The sequence below is a fragment of the Lolium rigidum genome, chromosome 7 (assembly GCF_022539505.1).
Source record: "Lolium rigidum isolate FL_2022 chromosome 7, APGP_CSIRO_Lrig_0.1, whole genome shotgun sequence".
In the NCBI taxonomy this organism is placed as follows: domain Eukaryota; kingdom Viridiplantae; phylum Streptophyta; class Magnoliopsida; order Poales; family Poaceae; genus Lolium; species Lolium rigidum.
In genome coordinates, this window is record NC_061514.1 from 216,129,524 (window position 1) to 216,152,126 (window position 22,603).

At 47.5% G+C, this 22,603-nt stretch overlaps 1 long non-coding RNA gene across 1 annotated transcript; it reads right to left on the bottom strand.

The window, feature by feature from the left end:
• Positions 1–14,154: 14,154 nt before the first annotated feature.
• LOC124669621 lies at positions 14,155–15,042 on the bottom strand. The gene is made up of 3 exons (XR_006992270.1): positions 14,653–15,042; positions 14,490–14,560; positions 14,155–14,406 (listed from the first exon to the last, which is right to left on the bottom strand). It is a non-coding gene; the product is annotated as an uncharacterized LOC124669621 (long non-coding RNA).
• Positions 15,043–22,603: the final 7,561 nt, after the last annotated feature.

The following is a 22,603-nucleotide window of genomic DNA, read 5'->3' on the forward strand; positions in this document are numbered from 1 at the left end:
TCCGATACCAAGAGCGCTACCGTGGATCTGTTGAGGAGGATGTACCATTGAGCGGGCTGAATATGCAACTCAAGAAGGTACAAGATGATGCTTGCAAGACAGTTGACAAGGTTCAGCGGTGGAGTTTGTTTCAGACTCAGTGCTTTATCAAGGGAAAGGCTTGCAAGTTGATGATTGATGGTGGTAGCTGTACTAATGGCATTAGCAAGGCGATGGTGGCGCATTGGGGTTGTCTACATGGCGTCTTCCCGAACCTAAACGTCTTGAGTGGTTGAATAGCTGTGGTATGCTGAAGATTACTCACAAGGTGCGTGTGCCATTTACAGTTGGTGATTATATTGATGAGATCGAGTGCGATGTGTTGCCATTGGAGGTGTGTGGATTGCTACTTGGGCGTCCTTGGCAGTATGATCGCAATGTGACACATGCTGGGCGAGCAAATACATATTCTTTTATGCATGGTGGCAAAATGCGGACTTTGAAGCCTATGGGTGATGATCATATCAAGTCCGATGTGGAGTTAGTGGTGCGTAAAGAGAAGTTGCACAAGCCTAAAGTGCAGCAAGAGGTGCATGATGTTCCGAGCATTGATGTTGGTGATGTTTCAGCCAAGCTCGTAGATGACAAGCCGGTTCTTGTTGGTGACAAGCCGGATGAAGCTACACTTGTTGTTGATGTGGATGTTGCAGCATGTGCTACGGTTCCAGCTTGTGTTGATGCTAGTATGCGGATCGATGATGTTTGTGCCGATGGTGTTTCGGTACATGTGGCGCGGATGCGCGTGGGAGGAGTGGGAGGTGAGCGCGTCGCTGGAGACAATGGGCGGCGGCACTACCGTGCTAGGAGTACTTCGGTCCAGTTTTCCGCGACACCGCGGATGCATCGAGGCAAGGATGGACGTGTGAGACATCTATGTGGTCCAGGAATTACACATCTTGTGCAGGGGTCATGTGCGGCGACACAAGGGTCCATCAAAACCTCACAAGAAGAAGGAATTGGCGCCGAAGTCCAAGCTCATGTGGAGAAGAAAGGAGGCGCCAAGTGCCGTATCAAGTCAAGCGAGGCCGCGAGGGAGGATGTGGTGTGGAAGGCAAGCAAGACTTGAAGACGGCGAGGACGTGTCATGTTCATATCACGTCACCTTTTCCAGAAGACCCTCACGCGTTGGGGACAACGCTTCTTGAAGGGGGGAGGATGATATGGGCACGGAGGCCTATGTGGAGCCCCGATTCAGGACTCCACCAGCCTTATTTATCCTAGTTTATGTAATGGTCATATGTGGGCCAATTAGGGTTTTTAATAAATTGAGTCAGTTTGGTTTGGGCCTGTCCAAACCAAGGTAGAGAGGCCCACTAGGGGCTGGCCGGCCACTCCATCCCTCATATAAGGTGGAGGCACGGCTAGGGTTTAGGGAGACAAGTTTAGACTCAAGATTAGGGTTTTCCCCATTGCGTGTGTTCACGTGTATCATCCCTCCGGGGGTACGGCGCTGCCGTTTATCTATATTATTATCCGCTGCGAAGGTTCTTGTGTTCATCAAGGATTGTCTAGCTCAGGTTTGAGGCGTATCGATTCATCGATCCGTTGCTTGCTGGATTCGTTCCCTCTTCTCCAGGCTGCGTTCATCGCGTTGTTGGGAGGAATCTCTACCCCAGGTTCTCTCTGTGAAAGATCGGGCATCAACTTAGGTGGATTGGCTTGGATCCACCGTATCACTCTTGCATGGAACTTGTGGTAGGTGGGCCTGCCAAAGATGACATGGTAGGAGCTCTTGAAGGGCACAACTTCAAACGTGATCTTTTCTTCGCGGAAATTGTGAACATCGCCGAAAGCCACGGGAAGTGTGATGCTGCCGAGGGAGTTCGCCTTCTTACCCGGAACCACGCCATGAAACTTAGTGTTGCTGTGTTTGAGCTGTTCCTTGGTGAGGTTCATCCGCTCCAGAGTCTCCAGGTACATGATGTTCAAGCTGGCCCCCCCATCCATGAGGCACTTGGAGAAGTCATACCCGTCTATGCGGGGACTTATAACCAAGGCGTAGTATTCTTTTGGCACAATGGCGGGATGATCCTCCCTGTCAAATGTGCACGGAACTTCCGACCACTCGACATCATGCGGCACAGCCGGAACCGTGGCGTTCGGGATCCGGGTAGCCGACTTTGTAGCGCGGATCGTTGGGGTTCCGAGGAAGGTGTGGTAAGCCCCCATGCTCTTTTTCTCGAAGGGGTTGGATTTACCTGCGGATCCGGCTTTGGGATCCGGCGAGTTATCGTCCTCGTCCATCGCCTCGGAACTGTCCTCCTCCTTGTCCTTGTTCTTGCCCTTGCCTCCTTTGCCGCGTGGGCGTGCTTCCGGGCTCGCTTGTATCCCGCCTCCGGGTCGTTCTTTAGGTCGTTGACCCACTTGCGGCGGTTGGTGTGAGTGGACTTCCCCGTAGCCGGATCCAAGTGGGCCGGGCGGGGCATGTCTCTCGTACTCTTCGTAGGTTTGCGGGGCGCGGGATCCGCCAGCTGTGACCTCGGTGCCATGCTCGCCGACCCCTGCCGGCTCCGCCTCCACGGCCGCGTCCTCTTCCGCCTCCCCGAACCTCCGCGTTGGAACGCCATGGCGACCATGTCGGATCCGCCACTCTTCCGGTCATCGGGGTTTTTGCGTTTATGGCCGCTTGTTGTTGCCGTTATCACGGTTCTTCTTTTGTTGGTGCAGGGGGATTGCTCGTAGGCTGCGGTATCACCGCCCGCATCGTCATCGGCGGCAGTGTGGTCACCGGCAATGGAGATCATCTCATCCAAAGTCGGTTTATTGGCGTTAGCCAAACAAGTGAGCTTATGTCTCGGCAATCCTCCTCTCCGCAGTCCACCAATGAAGGCGTACATGGCGGTGGTGTGGTCGACGTTTTCGCACTCGTTCCTGCATGCCAACCATCGTGTGAGGAAGTTTCTTGAGGATTCTCCATTCTTCTGGATACAAGCTTGTAGGTCGCTTGCCGTGGCAGGTCTTTTGTAGGTGCCCCTGAAGTGTTTCTCGAAAGCGGTCTTCAAGTCAAACCAGCAAAAGATGGAGTTTTTCTCGAGGTCACTGAGCCGGATCCGGGCTGGACCTACAAGGTACAACTCGGAGCATGCGGCGAGCGATATTAGGGGTTCCTCCGGCGAAGGTTACTTGCATTATAGTAATCCTCAATCCAGTATCCGGCCTTTCGGTGCCATCATAATGCTTCAAGTTTCCGGGTAGCTTGAGGGAGCTCCTTGGCTTTGGTTCCTCTCGAATCATCCTGCCAAAGCACTTCGGTCCGATGTAGTCGGTTCTGTATTCGTTGAGGCGTTCCCGCGCGTTGCGCGAGCCGTGAAGGGGGGACTGTGAGCGAGAGCGAGATCTCCGGCCACCGCCTCCGCCTCCACCTCCGCCGCCACTGCTAGGTGGTGGTGAGGGAGACCTGCGAGGGGGCCGATCCGACCTCTTGCTTCCGCCTTCAGATTCTCCCCGGCCCTCCCGGTGCCGGCTCCGGCTCCCGTGGCTGCCTTCACCGTGACGCCGGCTGCCACGGTCGTTCCGGCTCCGGCGGGGCTCCGGGTCGCGCTCCTCATTCTCGGCTCCTCCTAGGCTCGGGCTCACGATCGTTGTTCTGATTCCGGCGAGGTTCCGGCGTGCGCTCCCTGCTCCTGTTTCTTGAGGGCAGCACGTTGTCGCGGATAACAATTCCACCGTGCCCCTGAGGCCTGGTGTTTCTGGCTAGACTACGGCGGCGAGGGGGACGCGGGTAACCATTAGGCGGAGGAGAGGCGTTGCGGTACTTGTCTCGTCCAGAATACATTGCATCCTTTCCCTTTCTCGGATCTGACGGTGGCGTCTTTGATGGTACGGGGATCGGATTTGGGTGTTCCCCGGCTTTCCTTCCGCGTTCCGAGGATCCGGTTCGCGATTCGTCATCTCGATGGCGATTGTCGCGGCGTCCTTCACGCGGTGGAGACGCAATGCTCCGGATTAGAATCCAACTTGCGCGAAGTGTCTGCCTTGCTCTGCTGTTTAACCGCTGAAGCGACGAGCGTGCGTACGTAGTCGATGTCAATCTCCTCGTTACTTTTCTTCAGGATCTCTGCAGCTTTTGTCATATTGTCCTTTGGGGTTGCGAACGGCTGCTTCTCCGTTGGAGTTGCGAAGGTGATCTTGCGGGGAGCTATCATCTCACGCCGGACTTTTTTGACCTCCTGGTGAGCTTCAACGATCTTGTCCTCCCAATGCTTTCGGAGTTCCTTGACTTTTGCCAATCCTTCGTCCACCTCCTCGCTCACGCCGGATGAAGTCTTCCACAAAAACTGCGGCGTGCTTCCTTTCCTCCAGGCATGGCGGCTGCGGTGACCTTGAATTTCTTGGTCGTGGCCAGCAGCTCCACTCTTTTAGCTTCTAAAGCTTCTACGTCTTCGGGAGTGATGGGTTTGTTAAGAATATCCGAGCGATAAACCGCATCCATGCTCGCTTGTGCGACCATCTCTTCAGGCGACGGGAGGCTCTCCGAGGAAGAATCCCTACGGGGCCGCTCCCGCGACATCGGAGATCCGTGGTGGGATGGCTGGGGGTCGGATTGGGTGCCTGCCTCTTCTGATCCGTTTTCTCCCAGCGCACCAACATCACACGCTTGGTTCTGCATTCTCTCTCTATGTGACCAAATCCCAAGCATTTGCGACATTGAATGTCGCGCGTCTTCCCCGTGGAGGCCATGGAAGATGAACTCCGAGGAGGACCAGCCGATGGTGTTGGTGTAGAGGCAGGAGGTGCTCGTGATGCGGGCGCGGTGTACTTGGAGGTAGTAGGTGCTGGTGCGGTACCACGAGATTGTGGCGCCGATTGTCGCGGAGACCACGACGATGTACGACCTGCGAAACGTTAGTTCTTCTCCATGGTGGTTGACGATCCCGCACTTCACGTTCGGCTTTGCAAGCAAGATGAAACAAGCGAGTAATAGTGTTGTACTCCTTATAATCTAAAATATGCTGAATCTCTTTATTCAAACCACCAAAGAAACGAGCAAGCATAGCCTCATTATCCTCTACAATACCACGACGAATCATGCCGCTTTGCAATTCTTGATAATCGTCTTCTACAGAATTTTTTCCTTGTTCTAAGCGAGACAATTTTTTCAAGCAAATCACGTTGATAATGTGGAGGAACAAAACGAGTACGCATAGCAAGTTTTAACCCAGTCCAAGTAGCGGGAATATTTGCCGCATGTGTTCTACAATATTCGAGACCACCAAATAGATGCAAAATCTGTGAACTCACAAGTAGCAAGCACTAACACGCAAGTGATCAGGGTATTTTAAACATGCAAAGCGTTGTTCTACTTCCAATTCCCATGTAAGATATGCATCCGGATTATATCTACCCTCAAATGGCGGAATATTCAGCTTCAGTTTAGCAACATGATCATCATCATTACGTACCGGGCGTGGAGGTGGTCGAGCGTGGCGGTTCAGCTGCCGTGGACGACCAGGTGCAGGTTGTTGGACTTCCTCGTCCTCCGATACGTTCTCATCTACCTGCTCGTCCGCGTCCCCTTCATAATCTTCGTAGCCTTCATCAGAAGGCGCGTCATTTGCGGCTGCGGCAGCAGGAGCGGTACCTGCAGGAACGTCCGCACGAGGAACGCGGCGCGCGCGGCGTTGCACGTTGGCGCGAGGCGGTGGCAACCGAGTCAAAAGCTCCTGGAACTTGGCGTCGAGCTTGGAGTTGAAAGCTGCCTCGAGGCCATCCAGTTTGTCCAGCGCGTCTGGTGAGTTTGGCATCCACGTCATCAATGCGCGCATCGGTGTCGCGAGCATGCCCGCCCAAAAGGTGGGTGAAGTGAGCATGCAACCGCTCGGGCGTCATCTTGGCCGGGTCAACGGCGGTCGGATCAAGCGGGTCCCGACATGGTTAGTACACAAAAAGCACAAATGTATATGCCTACAAACTACGGAATATGGTGGTTCACGCGCAATTCGTCAAGCAAAATACAAAGCTCTTACAAGTTCTTACCAAACAGGAGGAAGGTGATGTAACAACCGAGCAAGGATCGAGCGTCTCCAAAGATTGCCAAAGCGATTACCAGGTGTCGACACGGTGCACGTGGAGACAATATGTAGAGATGTAGGAAGGCTAATATGGTAGCAAAACAGCAATTGTCAAAACAGAGCAATGCAATATTGAAAGTATGCTCAACAACGATGCTGTGTCTGGTCCTAGGCTAGACCGTACTAGAGACGCGAGCCTAGAACACGAGCGAGGTCACGGCGCGGCACACAAGCAACTAGCAGCGATGAGGTGGCGATGAGGTGGCGACGCGAGGTCTGAAAAGTCACTATGATGGCAAGTGTCTCAAACTGATCCCCAAGGTCTAAAAACAGTATAGCCTCAGAAAATTTTTTGTCGAAATTTCGGAGATGCTCCGGAAAGCGCGCAGACGCCAAAAAAATGTCGCTATAACGGCCAGTGGCGAACAATGATCGCCAAAGTGAAAAACCAATGTAGCCAGAAATTTTTTTTCGGAAGCGTTTCCAGACTCTTTTTTTTTTTTTTTTTGCTCTCCTTCCAATTCTTATCTGGCGGCCGAAACTTATCTCACGGAAATTTTTCGCAGCGCAAGATGATATTAGAAGGTAACAGCTGAGTAGGAAAAACAATAAAACCTAATTCTACACGGGCTCTGTCGCGGCAGAGAAACAACACGAATCCTTGTCGCGGTAGGACACAGGGTATATGGTGGATACGGATGTATGTGGTAGGGTGTATATGGCAATGGCGGAAGTAGATGGCAGGGTGTATATGGCAGTGGCGGAAGTATATGGTGGTGGTGATCTGCGTATGGTGCGAGTGGCGGTGGCGGCGTGACTAATATGACCAGAACTCGAAACTCTAAAGGAACTAGACGCTAAGACCAGCAACTCGACACGAAGATGCAGACACAAATTCAACTATGCAAAACTGAAAAGACAATGCAAGACGTGGCAGGGGTTTATGGGAACTATGATCTAAAAACCCTAAGCTGTATTTTTGGCTTTTTCGTGGTTTATGGGTATGATGGCGGATGCAATCTACACTACGAAACATGTAAAATCTCACCGAGCAACCTGAAATCCGATACCACTTGATAGGGCAAAGGTGGCCGATCTTTCGATGAGAGTATGATAGCATCGATTTGTTGGTGGAGTTCGTGCTTGACGATCCGACTACACGTGCAAAGCTCGTGCGCCAATGCAATCGCTAGGACAATCTCCGGGAGTTACTGATCTTGCGGATGCACGATCAGCCTGACCGGCGAGGGTCTTAATTCCTACCGAAATCGAGAACAAGTAAGAACTAATGATGCAATCAGAATATTGCGGATGAAAGATGAAAGCTTTATTGACAAAGGTGGGATTCCGAATAGTCGGTCTTGTTCTGGGCGTTGGCCTCAAAAGAAGTACACGAGAGTTGCAGCAATGGCTAACTTTTAATCTAATCAAAATCCGAGTCTAAACGTGACGGCTATGGGGGTATTTAAAGGAGGAAAAGGTGGAGTTTCGGCCAACCATACGTATGGTGGCCGAACCAAACCCTAGAAGGCCTTTCCCCCTTCAATACGGACTCTAAAAAGTGGCTGACTTAAATCCTGCGAAAATGACATGGGCCTGGCCCAAAACTAAAGGTGACGCAGCACCATAACATGCTATGGACGAAATTATGAAGTGGGAAACTCTATATTTCGTCCATGTCTTCATCTCTTCTTATGGTGGCTTCAAAGTCCTGAAATCTCCATTTGTGGCGTCATCTTCAATCCTCAAACGCTTGCTGCCATCTCCTCCATGTGTGATCATGCTCCAATGCTTGTCCTCCTCATCCATGCTTGGTCCATCATTCCTAAGAGTAACAAACATATCTGATTTAGGCAGCATCATATTCTCATGTATGTGAGGAATAGTTCCAAGAAACGAAAGTACCTGATAGTTAAGTTGTTTGTTTACTGTTTTACCGCATCTATACTTCCTGCAATATTACCACCATCAACCACACACCAGTCCTGGACAGCAAAGCACTTTTCTGGTGCCATTGCTACTGCTCACATTTATTCATACCACCTGTATTTCACTATCTCTTCGCCGAACTAGTGCACCTGTTAGGTGTGTTGGGGACACAAGAGACTTCTTGCTTTGTGGTTGCAGGGTTGCATGAGAGGGATATCTTTGACCTCTTCCTCCCTGAGTTCGATAAACCTTGGGTGATCCACTTAAGGGAAACTTGCTTCGCTGTTCTACAAACCTCTCGCTCTTGGAGGCCCAACACTGTCTACAAGAATAGAAGCACCCGTAGACATCAAGCACTTTTCTGGCACCGTTGCCGGGGAGGAAAGGTAAAAGGCACTCATACTCCAGTCCCAGGTAAAAGTACTTTTCTGCCGCCATTGTGTGAGTGTTCGAAGCTATTTCCTTTAGATCCTGCAATTGCATCTTTTTGTTTCTCGTTTACACTAGTTAGGCATAATGGAAAACAACAAAAATATGAGAGATCTTTATGAACTTTATCTTGAATTAGGACATGATGTGTTTGAAGAGAGAATTAAAAAACCCATGGAACTTTATATGCATGCTAATGGGAATGTTATTAATATGAATGCTTTGAACAACTGTTGTTGCTAATGCTATGGAAAATTCTAAGCTTGGGGAGGTCGGTTTTGATGAGAATGATCTCTTTAGCCCTCCGGGTATTGAGGAGAAAGTTTATGTTGATTATGATATGCCTCCCATATATGATGATTATAATGATAGAGGTCTTTTGGTGCCGCCTACTATGGAGGATAAATTTAATTATGATTACAATATGCCTCCTATATTTGATGATAGCTACTTTGTTGAATTTGCTCCCACTACAATTAATAAGAATGACTATGCTTATGTTGGGAGTAGTAATAATTTTATGCATGAGACTCATGATAAGAATATTTCATTTGATAGTTATATTGTTGAGTTTGCTCATGATGCTACTGGATATTATTATGAGAGAGGAAAATATGGTTGTAGAAATTTTCATGTTACTAAAACACCTCTCTTTTTGCTGAAAATCTTGAAGCTGCACTTGTTTTATCTTTCTATGCTTGTTGCATTATGTTTCATGAATTTGTTTATTTACAAGATTCCTATGCATAGGAAGCATGTTAGGCTTAAATTTGTTTTGAATTTGCCCCTTGATGCTCTCTTTTGCTTCAACTACTATTTCTTGCGAGTGCATCATTAAAACTGCTGAGCCCATCTTAATGGCTATAAAGAAAGAACTTCTTGGGAGATAACCCATGTGTTTATTTTACTACAGTACCTTTGTTTTATATTTGTGTCTTGGAAGTTGTTACTACTGTAGCAACCTCTCCTTATCTTTATTTTATTGCATTTGTTGTGCCAAGTAAAGTCTTTGATAGTAAGGTTCATACTAGATTTGGATTACTGCTGCGAGACATGCATTTCTTCGTCGTCACGAATCTGGGCCTAATTCTCTGTAGGTAACTCAGAAAATTTTGCGAATTTACGTGAGTGATCCTCAGATATGTACGCAACTTTCATTCAATTGAGCATTTTCATTTGAGCAAGTCTGGTGCCTCTTTAAAATTTGTCTTTACGGACTGTTCGTTTTGACGGATTCCGCCTTTTATTTCGCATTGCCTCTTTCGTCGTGTTGGATGGATTTCTTTGTTCCATTACCTTCCGAGTAGCTTTGAGCAATGTCCGAAGTGTTAAGAATGATTGTGTCACCTCTGAACATGTGAATTTTTGATTATGCACTAACCCTCTAATGAGTTTGTTTCGAGTTTGGTGTGGAGGAAGTTTTCAAGGGTCAAGAGAGGAGGATGATATACTATGATCAAGAAGAGTGAAGAGTCTAAGCTTGGGGATTCCCCCGTGGTTCATCCCTGGATATTTCAAGAAGACTCAAGCATCTAAGCTTGGGGATGCCCAAGGCATCCCCTTCTTCATCGACAAATTTATCAGGTTCCTCCCTTGAAACTATATTTTTATTCGGTCACATCTTATGTACTTTACTTGGAGCGTCTGTTTGTTTTTGTTTTTGTTTTTGTTTGAATAAATGCTTGTGTGGGAGAGAGACACGCTCCGCTGGTTCATATGAACACATGTGTTCTTAGCTTTATTCTTAATGTTCATGGCGAAGGTTGAAACTGCTTCGTTAATTGTGATATGGTTGGAAACGGGAAATGCTACATGTGGTAATTGGTATAATGTCTTGAATGATTTGATACTTGGCAATTGTTGTGCTCATATAGATCATGTTTAAGCTCTTGCATCATGTACTTTGCACCTATTAATGAAGAACTACATAGAGCTTGTTAAAATTTGGTTTGCATGATTAGTTTCTCTAGAGTCTAGATATTTTCTGGTTAAGGTGTTTGAACAACAAGGAGATGATGTAAAGTCTTATAATGCTTACAATATGTTCATATGAAAGTCTTGTTCCACCGTTTTATACTTGAGTTTGCTTCAAACAACCTTGCTATCCTAGCCTTGTATTGAGAGGAATTCTTCTCGTGCATCCAAATCCTTGAGCCAATAACCATGCCATTTGTGTCCACCATACTTACCTACCACATGGTATTTCTCTGCCATTCCAAGTAAATACTTCATGTGCTACCTTTAAACAATTCAAAACTTTATTACTCCTTATTTGTGTCAATGTTTTATAGCTCATGAGGAAGTATGTGGTGTTTTATCTTTCAATCTTGTTGGGCAACTTTCACCAATGGACTAGTGGCTTCATCCGCTTATCCAATAATTTTGCAAAAAGAGCTGGCGCGGGGTTCCCGACCCCCAATTAATCAACCTTCATTAATAATTCTCTTCACATGTTTTGCTCTGATTCATCAGTAAGCAACTTAATTTTGCAAATAGACACTCCTTCATGGTATGTGAATGTTGGAAGGCACTCGAGGATTCGGTTAGCCATGGCTTGTGTAAGCAAAAGGTTGGGAGGAGTGTCAACCATAAATAAAACTAAAATACATGTGTAAACAAAAGAGAAGAGGGATGATCTACCTTGCTGGGTAGAGATAACGTCCTTCATGGGAGCCGCTCTTTGAAAGTCCGTTTGGCAAGGGGGTTAGAGTGCCCACTACCATTCGTTGACAACAACAAACACCTCTCAAAACTTTACTTTTATGCTCTCTATATGATTTCAAAACTTAAAAAGCTCTAGCACATGATTTAATCCCTGCTTCCCTCTGCGAAGGGCCTATCTTCTACTTTATTGTTGAGTCAGTTTGCCTATTCTTTCTATCTCAGAAGCAAACACTTGTATCAACTGTGTGCATTGATTCTTACATGTTTACTTATTGCACTTGTTATATTGCTTTGTATTGACAATTATCCATGAGATATACATGTTACAAGTTGAAAGCAACCGCTGAAAGTTTTATCTTCCTTTGTGTTGCTTCAATGCTTTTACTAAGAATTTATTGCTTTATGAGTAACTCTTATGCAAGTCTTACTGATGCTTGTCTTGAAAGTACTATTCATGAAAAGTCTTTGTTATATGGTTCAGTTGTTTACTCATTATCTTCATCGTTGCTTCGAATCGCTGCATTCATCTCATATGCTTTACAATAGTATTGATCAAGATTATGATAGCATGTCACTTCAGAAATTATCCTTATTATCGTTTACCTACTCGAGGGCGAGTAGGAACTAAGCTTAGGGATGCTTGATACGTCTCAAACGTATCTATAATTTCTTATGTTCCATGCTACTTTATTGATGATACCTACATGTTTTATACACATTATATGTCATTATTATGCGTTTTCCGGGACTAACCTATTGACGAGATGCCGAAGGGCCGCTTCTTTGTTCTCGCTGGTTTTGGTTCCAGAAATCCTAGTAAGGAAATATTCTCGGAATCGAACGAAATCAATGCCCAGCATCCTATTTTTCCACGAAGCTTCCAGAACACCCGAGAGCCACCAGAGGGGAGCCCTGGTGGGCCCAGATGACAGGCCGGCGCGGCCAGGGGGTGGGCTGTGACGCCCCGGAACCGGTACCATGAGGATTCCAGCGGTCTCGCCGAAATCCGCACGATATCGATCCAGAGACGCCCTCCGACACGACGTGCGCGACAAATCACACACGTGATGCCAGAGGAATTAACACGAGCGGTAACATTACAACAGGATTACAATAGAGCCTACAAGATACATATATTACAACAACGACTCCAACGAGTCAAGATACAAATATACAATACAAAGATCCAAATCATATAGAAGATCAATTACATCCGAGTACGGACAAGATACAAATTGGACTAAGAGTCCTGAAGATAACCAGCGGCGTCTGTAACCCTTCCCAGGCCAAGCCGGAAGGGTAACCTTGCTAACGTCGTCTTCATCGAACATATATTCATACCTGCCCGGTTATATCCCGTAGAAGCAGCAATAAGTACGGGTTCGTACTTAACAAGACTTCAAGACGTATAAGCGTTCGTCAACCAGTCGTCCTTTGTACTTGAGGCACGCAGGGGACTTAGAGGACGCAAGAGGAACGTCATAGGCAATATGGTGGGGTTAAGCGACAGCGCGCAAGCACTAAAAAAAACCTATAGAGACACTCTACAACATTCGTCTAATCAGAGAAAGTGAGAGAGCGCATAACTAACAGTTCTATACTCTGCAAACATAACACAGCCGATGCTTTCCCCCTTCGCAAAGAGGTACTTACAAAGGCACCCACACAGTTGTCAAGTTTTAACCATTTATTATTGAAGTTGTGCTAACTTACTACACAAGTTATTATGATTGAAACAACAAGTGTAAGTTGTCTATGGTCGAGTCATACAGCTCCAAGTCGTCCATAACCGCGGACATGGCTTATCGATAAGATGTAACCCTGCAGGGGTGCCCAAATGTGCCCACACGCACGCTCAACCCACTTGCGACAGGTGGATATCACGACTCGCACTCTCCTTCACCACAAAAATGTCCAGGAAGCCACCTAACTAAGTTAACCCGTTTCAGAGCCCGATCGGAACTCTGACACGGACCTAGCTGTTGCGAGAACGGCTAAGAGGATCAGAGCCCACTAGAGGATGACCTCTTAACAATACGTGCCGCACCTACGGACGTGCAAGAGACAACAGGGTTACAAGGCAACATGGCTTCCCCAAAAATAATATCATATCATCTGACCACAAAGAAACAAGCTTGCACACCCGAGAGAAACAAACAAACATTCGAACTAATTGTGGCCACTGGACAAAGCTGTAGATTCCGGCAGTGGTCAAGGGGAGACCCGGTAAGCATACCCACGTGTGGTTAGAGCGCTCAGTCTCGAAACAGATAACAAGAACTCGGGGTCCTAAGATATTTAGGAAACACAAGTGAGCCGTCACAAAACGAGCAGCTGACCCACCGATGCCTCCGCTAAACAAATGTCAACAACTAAAGTAACCATGATTCTTCCCAACATATAACCCGATAAGATAGCAGTAACGCTAACAAGATATAAACAGCACTAGCATGCACTACGACTCGCAAGGGCAGACTCGATAACCAAACAATAGCCGTGGGAGGTGATGGTGGCAATATGGGCTGCTTAAGGTAACAAGTGGAAAGGACACGTGACAAGAACGCAACTTAAGGATAGCATGAGGGAGAAGGCAAAATAAAATAGGTGAGCGACTCCTGCAGGGGCAGGAGTATAGGGGAAATGCTTGCCTGTTAAAGCTTGTCGAGGAACATCCGGAGAACTTGTCGTATCTCACCGCACCACTTCGTGATCCTATCCGGGAAGAAGCAAATGCTGGAACACACAACGCATGCAAGTCTTACTACTACGGATAAAGAAGATACAGCATGTTCATGATATGATATGCATGACATGGCAACGATGATGCGATGCAACTCATCCATATTAATCGGAGTTGGAACCCCGGACAATCAAATTAGAGTTGGAGTTGCATTATCTATCGTCAAATTTAAGGGTGGATTAGCATGGTACAACATGGCAGGGGTGCGCTACTTTCAATATTAAACGGAGCGGGGAAAACCTTAGTTGGAAATCTGAAATACTCCGCATATATATTAGGTATACATGCACAACTATCAACGTGCTTCATGATGCAAGATAGAAACAGATGAACGAATGGCATATTCATGTTCCTTATGTTTTTCTGATCAATTTTCATATATAACACATTTTATTTCGAGTTACGGATTTAAAGATATGATTTAAACCATTTTGCAAAACAATGGAACTAAAACAAAAGAGAGGAGAGGATATGAGCGTGTTGGGCTGCTACCTGCCGCGCTGGGCGAGGACAAGCTGGCGGCCTAAGGGCTGATGGCCGCGCTTGAGTTGGGCCGCGCCAGGAAGGAAACTGGGCCGAGGCCCGTCTGCCGATCTGGAACACAAAAAGATTGTGGCTTAATTAGCCTATAACAGGAATTGAACACAGGACCTCACGATAACGAACAGGGAACGAACCAACTGGGCTAGATGCTGATGTTGATTTGGATATGAAGCTGAGCATAAACAAGCGCCTCTGTTCGCGAGATCTGAAGCAAAAACAAGGATAAAGGTTGGATTTATATGGCAGATATGGGCATTTGAACCCAGGATCTAATGGCAGAAGGATAAAGGGATGAACCAGTCATGCTGCTGCGTGGATGGTGTCGATGGATGGGCGCCCGACAACCTGAAGCAGGCACAGGTGGAGCTCGAGGATGAAGGTCATGGCGAGGAGCTCTGGTCGTTCATGGATCCGGCGACCCGGAGCGAATCGGGATGAAACGGTTGGTGCCGGAGATGCGCCTGGACGCGGGGAAGACGATGGAGGCGACGAGAAGGCCGGAGAGGAACCATGGGCGGCGGAATCGACGCCGGAGCATCGCGGCCATGGTGGAGAAACGGTGACCGTGCGCTCGGTTTACGGGGTCTTAGCTCGATTCCTTGGACGGAGAGGACGAGGACGACGAGACGCATCTTCCGGTGTCTTCAGAACAGCGGGGGACGCTCTGGAGTGGCGGCGCCATGGCGATGTGGAGGCGGTACGGTGAGGTCTTTCTCACAGATAAGAGAAAAAGAGGGAGATGGGAGGCGGCGGCGTGAGGGAATAAAAGGATAGGGGTTGGAGCGCTAGGGCTTGGCACAGAGAGATAAAGAAGGAGGGGGCAGGTGAGGAGGGTGCGGTGGTGGTGCGGTGGTCCAGGAGAGGTGGGGGAGGACTCACGCGTCTTGCGTGAGCGAGGAAGACGACACAGGGAGTTTCCTTGTGGAAGGGGTAAGGGGGGCTCGTGGACTTGGGCCAGAAGGGGAGAGAGGAGGAGGTGGGCTCAGCCAAGAGAGAAGGAAAAGAGAGAGAGGAGAGAAAGGATTTGGGCCAAAAGAGAGGGAGGGCCCAGGGATGAGGGGAAGAACTTGGCCAGGGGAGAAGAAGGAAGCAGAGGCCAGAGGGTTAGGGGTTAGGTTTTTCTTTTCCTTTTTAAATAAACCATTTGAAAATAGATTTAATTCTGTTTTGAATTTGAATTAGAAAAGAGAGTGAGATTCAAAAACCAGTTTACAAAATATTTAATTTATTTGTAATCAAAACAAAACACATTTTATTTCCAAACCTTAATTGTTTTGAAAATGCTTAATTATAAAATAGGGAGTAAGAGAGGGGTTAGGGTTTATTATAGAAACCATATGAGAGGGAGGACAAAATATTTTAGGTTTATAAAATAGTTTTATTTTATTGAAAACATGGATGAGATGCATGCATATGCCATGATGATGCACAAAAAGAAAAGAACAAACAATTCTATAGGGGTACTACCCGGGGCCGTTACATGGGCCGCGCCCCCCTATTGTGTCGCCGCCTCGTCAGCCCTCCGACTCCGCCTCTTCGCCTATTTAAAGGTCCCTGACCTAAAACTTCGAGACGAAAAAGCCACGGTATGAGAAACCTTCCAGAGTCGCCGCCATCGCGAAGCCAAGATCCGGGGACAGAGTCTCCGTTCCAGCACGCCGCCGGGACGGGAAGTGCCCCGGAAGGCTCCTCCATCGACACCACCGCCATCTTCATCACCGCTGCTCGTCTCCCATGAGGAGGGAGTAGTTCTCCATCGAGGCTAAGGGCTCGTACCGGTAGCTATGTGGTTCATCTCTCTCCTATGTACTTCAATACAATAATCTCATGAGCTGCCTTACATGATTGAGATTCATATGATGATGCTTGTAATCTAGATGTCATTATGCTAGTCAAGTGGATTTTAATTATGTGATCTCCGGAGACTCCTTGTCCCACGTGTGTAAAGGTGACAGAGTGTGTGCACCGTGTGGGTCTCTTAGGCTATATTTCACAGAATACTTATTCACTGTTATGAAAGGCATAGTGAAGTGCTTATTTATATCTCTTTATGATTGCAATGTGCTTTGTATCACAATATATCTGTGTGCTACTCTAGTGATGTTATTAAAGTAGTTTATTCCTCCTGCACGGTGTAATGGTGACAGAGTGTGTGCATCGTGTAGTACTTGGCGTAGGCTATGATTGTGATCTCTTGTAGATTATGAAGTTAACTATTGCTATGATAGTATTGATGTGATCTATTCCTCCTTTCGTAGCGTGAAGGTGACAGTGTGCATGCTATGTTAGTACTTGGTTTGGTGATATGGATATCCGGGCCTGGTACTCTAGGACAGCCATTGATATGATATTTGGGTCTAAGGTTGTACCAGTAGTTTGTTATAATCTTGTTATTATGAGATAATAATGTAGCCAGGTCATGTTGTGGGCCATCTAGGGTTTTAATAGAGTCCGTTTGACTTGGGCCTGTCCAAGTCGAAATAGGTTAGGCCCAATAAGGGGGCCGGCCGGCGACCTCTCCCTCTCATATAAGGAGATGGCACGGCTAGGGTTTAGGGTAGTCTAGTTTTGATTCAGATCATGTAGAACCTTGGGTTCCAGTTATCACCATCCCCGCGGGGTTGGCTCTATGACGATGTCTCGGACGTTCGTCTAGTTATCCAATAAAGATGTGTGAGTTCTTGAGTTGTCAAGAGTAATCATATGTGCTTGAGTATCCTTGAATCTGTCAAGGGAGTTCAAGATCTATCGGTCCTATGGATCAACAAGGTGCATCGTGAAAGATCGGGATAACCATTCCTCATCATGTGGTATCAGATTGCTAGGTTGATCACGGTGCAGATTGCTTTGTTGGTCGGTTGTTTCTGCTCGGTTGTCGTGGCTATCATTGGGTACGTCGCCGCCATAATGTTGGTGAAGATCAAGGAGGAGGAAGTGGACGGCAGAGTCAAGTTTCTTGTTTTTGTTCTACGAAGACGCGTACCGGCGGCTGGGTATTATCGTGTTGGTGGAGATTGCACTCGTCGAGATTGTTGCAGCCATGAGTCTCCCGCGCCGCCGTTTTCGTTGTTTCGATCGTTTCGTTGTTCTTTGCAAGATCGATCTGCAGAATCCAGGTACGGAAGCATCCGCACGTGGCCCAGACGTGGCTATGATCGTGACCTGCAGATAGGACTCCATGGCCCAAGCGCCGATCGCATCGCTACAGTAGCAGTAAAGGCGAGAGAAGGAGTGATCGTTCCCACTGTCGTTTTTCTTTCGAGGCTAGCCAGAGCTGTACGTGTACACGGCAGTAGTTTTGATCGGTAACAGCTGTGTCCAAGTTAACCACGAAGGAGCAGCATCACGTGGTGTTCTCAGATTCTGTCAGATTGGAATCAATTCATCTTACTCATTAGGAGGAACAAAGAGAAGATACATATTCCATTGTTTATTCAGAATTGCATTTGGCCAGGCGAGTTGTTCAGGTTTGGCTTCCGTGCAGATCCATGCAAAATTGATATTACTATTTGGGTTGCTCTTTGCATCGCTCAAAGGCAGCTTCACGTGGAGTACTACCAGGACTTGGAGTCATCCTTATGAGTTTCAGTCGACAGCACGCAATCATAACTTGAGCACTGCAGCTAAGAGTGCTTGACGTTTTCTGGTCCGCTCGATCAGTACCAGATCGTGGAGCGCGACTAACAGCTGCACGTGGAAGTTTCCTGGAAGCAGCACGCAAGGTAGTAGCAGCAGGAGACTACGCACGTGAGGGTGCAGATCGAGGCTTGCCAGGCACAGGCTCACTCGCGCGGAGGAAGTACCGAGCGCGACGACATGATTTTTCTTCAGACCGGGCTCTGGGCCGGTTTGGCTGGCGTCCGGGACGGTCAGACCGGGCTCACGACCGACCGATTCGGCGTGCAGTCCTGCGACACTATCGGCGTCCAGACCTGCAGCGTTGCGATGCTGTTGCTGTTTGTTCGTCGCGGAAGAGAAGGAAGTTTGCTCTTCAAGAAGGACGACATTGGTGTTCAGAAGGGTGCATACTCGGGTGTATTCGGCTTATTTGGATCTATGGCGTGCAGGAATTTGTTCTGTATGTCTTGGGTGGTATGCATGTTGCACTTTCAGTTTGTGTTTGGAGGATGCCTGTGTCCCAATCAGGTTGATGGCGTCGAAGACCAAAGGGGCGCCAAGGTCAAGACAAGCTAGTCGAGAGGGAGGATGTGGTGTGGAAGACTCGGCGAGGCTTGAGGATGAAGTTCGGTGATGTTCTTATCTCGACGCTACCTTTTTTCTAGCAGACCCTCACGCGTTGGGGACAACGCTTCTTGAAGAAGGGGAGAGATGATATGGATATCCGGGCCTCGGTACTCTAGGACAGCCATTGATATGATATTTGGGTCTAAGGTTGTACCGGTAGTTTGTTATAATCTTGTTATTATGAGATAATAATGTAGCCAGGTCATGTTGTGGGCCATCTAGGGTTTTAATAGAGTCCGTTTGACTTGGGCCTCGTCCAAGTCGAAATAGGTTAGGCCCAATAAGGGGCCGGCCGGCGACCTCTCCCTCTCATATAAGGAGATGGCACGGCTAGGGTTTAGGGTAGTCTAGTTTTGATTCAGATCATGTAGAACCTTGGGTTCCAGTTATCACCATCCCCGCGGGGTTGGCTCTATGACGACGTCTCGGACGTTCGTCTAGTTATCCAATAAAGATGTGTGAGTTCTTGAGTTGTCAAGAGTAATCATATGTGCTTGAGTATCCTTGAATCTGTCAAGGGAGTTCAAGATCTATCGGTCCTATGGATCAACAAGGTGCATCGTGAAAGATCGGGATAACCATTCATGCACTCTAAGGTTATTTAAATATGAACATTGAATATTGTGGAGCTTGTTAACTCCGGCATTGAGGGTTCGTGTAATCCTACACAGTTAGTGGTGTTCATCATCCAACAAGAGGGTGTAGAGTCTAGCATCTATCTATTTATTCTGTTATGTGATCAATGTTGAGAGTGTCCACTAGTGAAAGTATGATCCCTAGGCCTTGTTCCTAAATATTGCTATCGCTGTTTGTTTACTGTTTTACTGCATCTATACTTCCTGCAATATTACCACCATCAACCACACACCAGTCGTGGACAGCAAAGCACTTTTCTAGTGCCGTTGCTACTGCTCACATTTATTCATACCACCTGTATTTCACTATCTCTTCGCCGAACTAGTGCACCTATTAGGTGTGTTGGGGACACAAGAGACTTCTTGCTTTGTGGTTGCAGGGGTTGCATGAGAGGGATATCTTTGACCTCTTCCTCCCTGAGTTCGATAAACCTTGGGTGATCCACTTAAGGGAAACTTGCTGCTGTTCTACAAACCTCTGCTCTTGGAGGCCCAACACTATCTACAAGAATAGAAGCACCCGTAGACATCAGGCGTGCGCCATCCAACTTCTTGGTATAGTATGCCATGGGTTTTCTGTGACCCCCCGGAACCGGTATCCTGAGGATCCCAGCGAACCCGCCGAAATCCGCACGATATCGATTCAGAGACGCCCTCCGACACGACGTGCGCGACGAATCACACACGTGATGCCAGAGGAATTAACACGAGCGGTAACATTACAACAGGATTACAATAGAGCCCACAAGATACATATATTACAACAACGACTCCAACGAGTCAAGATACAAATATACAAGTACAAAGATCCGAATCATACAAAAGATCGAATACGTCCGAGTACGCACAAGATACAAATTGGACTAAGAGTCCTGAAGATAACCGATGGCGTCCATAACCCTGCCCAGGCCAAGCCGGAAGGGTAACCTTGCTAACGTCGTCATCTCGTACCTGTCAAAGTCGGGCCATCGGTTGCCGACAAAAGGGAGGAAGCAAAGAGAAAGGGAAAAGGCGAGAGTAAGTACCAAGGAACGAACTCCGGCACGTACTTAGCGAGACTAGAAATGGCTATGCTCGCCAGGCGAGTATATATATATCGCCGGGGCTATATGGTAGGTTTAGCGGCAGCATAACTATAACCAATAGAGACACGCTACAACATCCGTCTAATCGGAGAAGATAAGAGAGCGCATAAGGTAACGGATATAATACTACACAAACATAACCCGGCCGATTACACATATCCCCTTCAACAAAGCGAAGAGGCAATGTAAAAGGCACTCAACGGTTGACAAGTTTTATTAGGTATCGGTTGTAGTAATGCTATATTACTAATCAAGTTATTATCGGATTATTAACAACAAGTATAAGGTGTAAGTTGTTCTATGATCGAGCTATACAATTCCAAGTCGTCCATAACCGCGGACACGGCTTATCGATAAGATGTACACCCTGCGGGGGTTGCCCAAATGTAACCATACGCATGCTCGAACCCACTTACTACAGGTGGAGTCTCACATCAAGACCGTTCCCAATGCAAGAGAAAGTTTAAGGGGAGCCACCCCACTAAGCTACCCGTGACGAAGTTCGGTCGTACTCCGATACGGACCCAGAGGTTTGTGTCAACGGCTAAGCTAAGTGTGAACAACCTGCTGTCGCTAATCGTTCCACGAGATGAGTACAGTACATAATATAAACACCCGAAGGCAACAGAAGTAAATCGTGCATCGTGCATATGGGCAAATAAAACCAAGGTTGTGGCTCCCAATAAACAGACTCGAGGAAAGGTAGTGGGTGATGGGGGTCCCACTCCCCCACGTACGGGTAGAGCGCTCAATCTCGAAACAGATAACAAGAACTCGGGTCCTAGGGGACATTAGCAAGTCAAAGTTCCGATGCTTTCGCAAAGGAGCTCACAGATGCCTCTGCTTACATTTTTAGTTGTTAACAAATAGGTAAATCATGTGTATCTCCAACAACTGATATAGCATGTGATAACCTCCCAACAACCCAACATATCCCGATAATAGATCGAGATAAACACCAGAGACTAAACACGCCTACGACTCGCAAGGCTCAAGCATCAATCAATGGATATGGGTAAGGAATGATACATATAGGATTATTATGGTAAACAAGTGGAGTAGGACACGTGACTCGATAAGGAATCGCAACATAAGGATAGCAGTGAGAGGGAGAGCAAAATATAAAATAGGTGAAGAGGGAGAGCTCGCCCTGTGGAAAGTTGCGAGAAGAACTTGTCGGAGAACTCGTCGTATCTCACATCACCACTTCGTGATCCTATCCGGAAAGAAGCAAATGCTGGAACACACAACGTATGCAAACTTACTACTACGGATAAAGAGTCGGCATGCTCAAGATGATATGCATGACATGGCAAATATGATGCGATGCACTTAACCAATTTAAGCGGAACCGGAGTCCGGACAAACAAATTAGATTAGAGTTGCATTTCCTACCGACAAAGTTAAGTGTTCATTAGCATGACATAACATGGCAGGGGTGTGCTACTTCAATATTAAACGGAGCGGGGAAACCTTAGGTGGATATTCGAAATACTCCGCATATATGTGAGATGAATATGCGAAACTATCAACGTGTAACATGATGCAAGATGCAAACAGATGAATGGATGGCATATTCATGTTCCTTATATTTTTCTGATCAATTTTCATATATAAAATATTTTATTTCGAGTTACGGTTTGCAAGTTATGATTTATACAAGATTATAACATTTTCTGGATATTTCAGAAAAATAAAACAGGCAGGGGATGAACTTGCTGGACCTGCGTGGTCCTGGGCCGGATTTGGTCTGCATCGGCGACGGGAAAGCTAGGCTGCGCGGGCGATGTACTGCTGCTGAAGAATCTGGTCTGAGGCCCATTGATAGCGCCGGATCTGATGCACAGATTCAAAGAACAAAAAGGTGGCTTAATTAGCCAGATTTGGGATTTCAACACAGGATCACATTGTTAGGAAGCAAGGACTTAACCACTGTGCCACTTGTACGGATCGTGCCAAAAGAAGGGCACGCTGCAACATAAACGAAACAAAGAGGCGAAGCTCACGGATGCCAGCCATGGCGGACGATTTTGGTTGGAGACAAAGTCGACGTCTGGGAGCGAACTAGGACGGGTGCTACGGCTTCGCGGGTGCGCCTCACCGATGCGCGAACCGAGAAGGTGGGGGAGCCGGCACAAGGGAGGTCAACGGAACCTTGCCGGCGGCGAGGTCCTGCGGAGGAGGCGACGGCCACCACGGTGAGAGGCAGAAAACGGAAGCAAACGAGAGGGGAAAGGCGTCTAGGGGAGGCGCGAGCTCACCACGAAGACGTTGGTGTGGTCG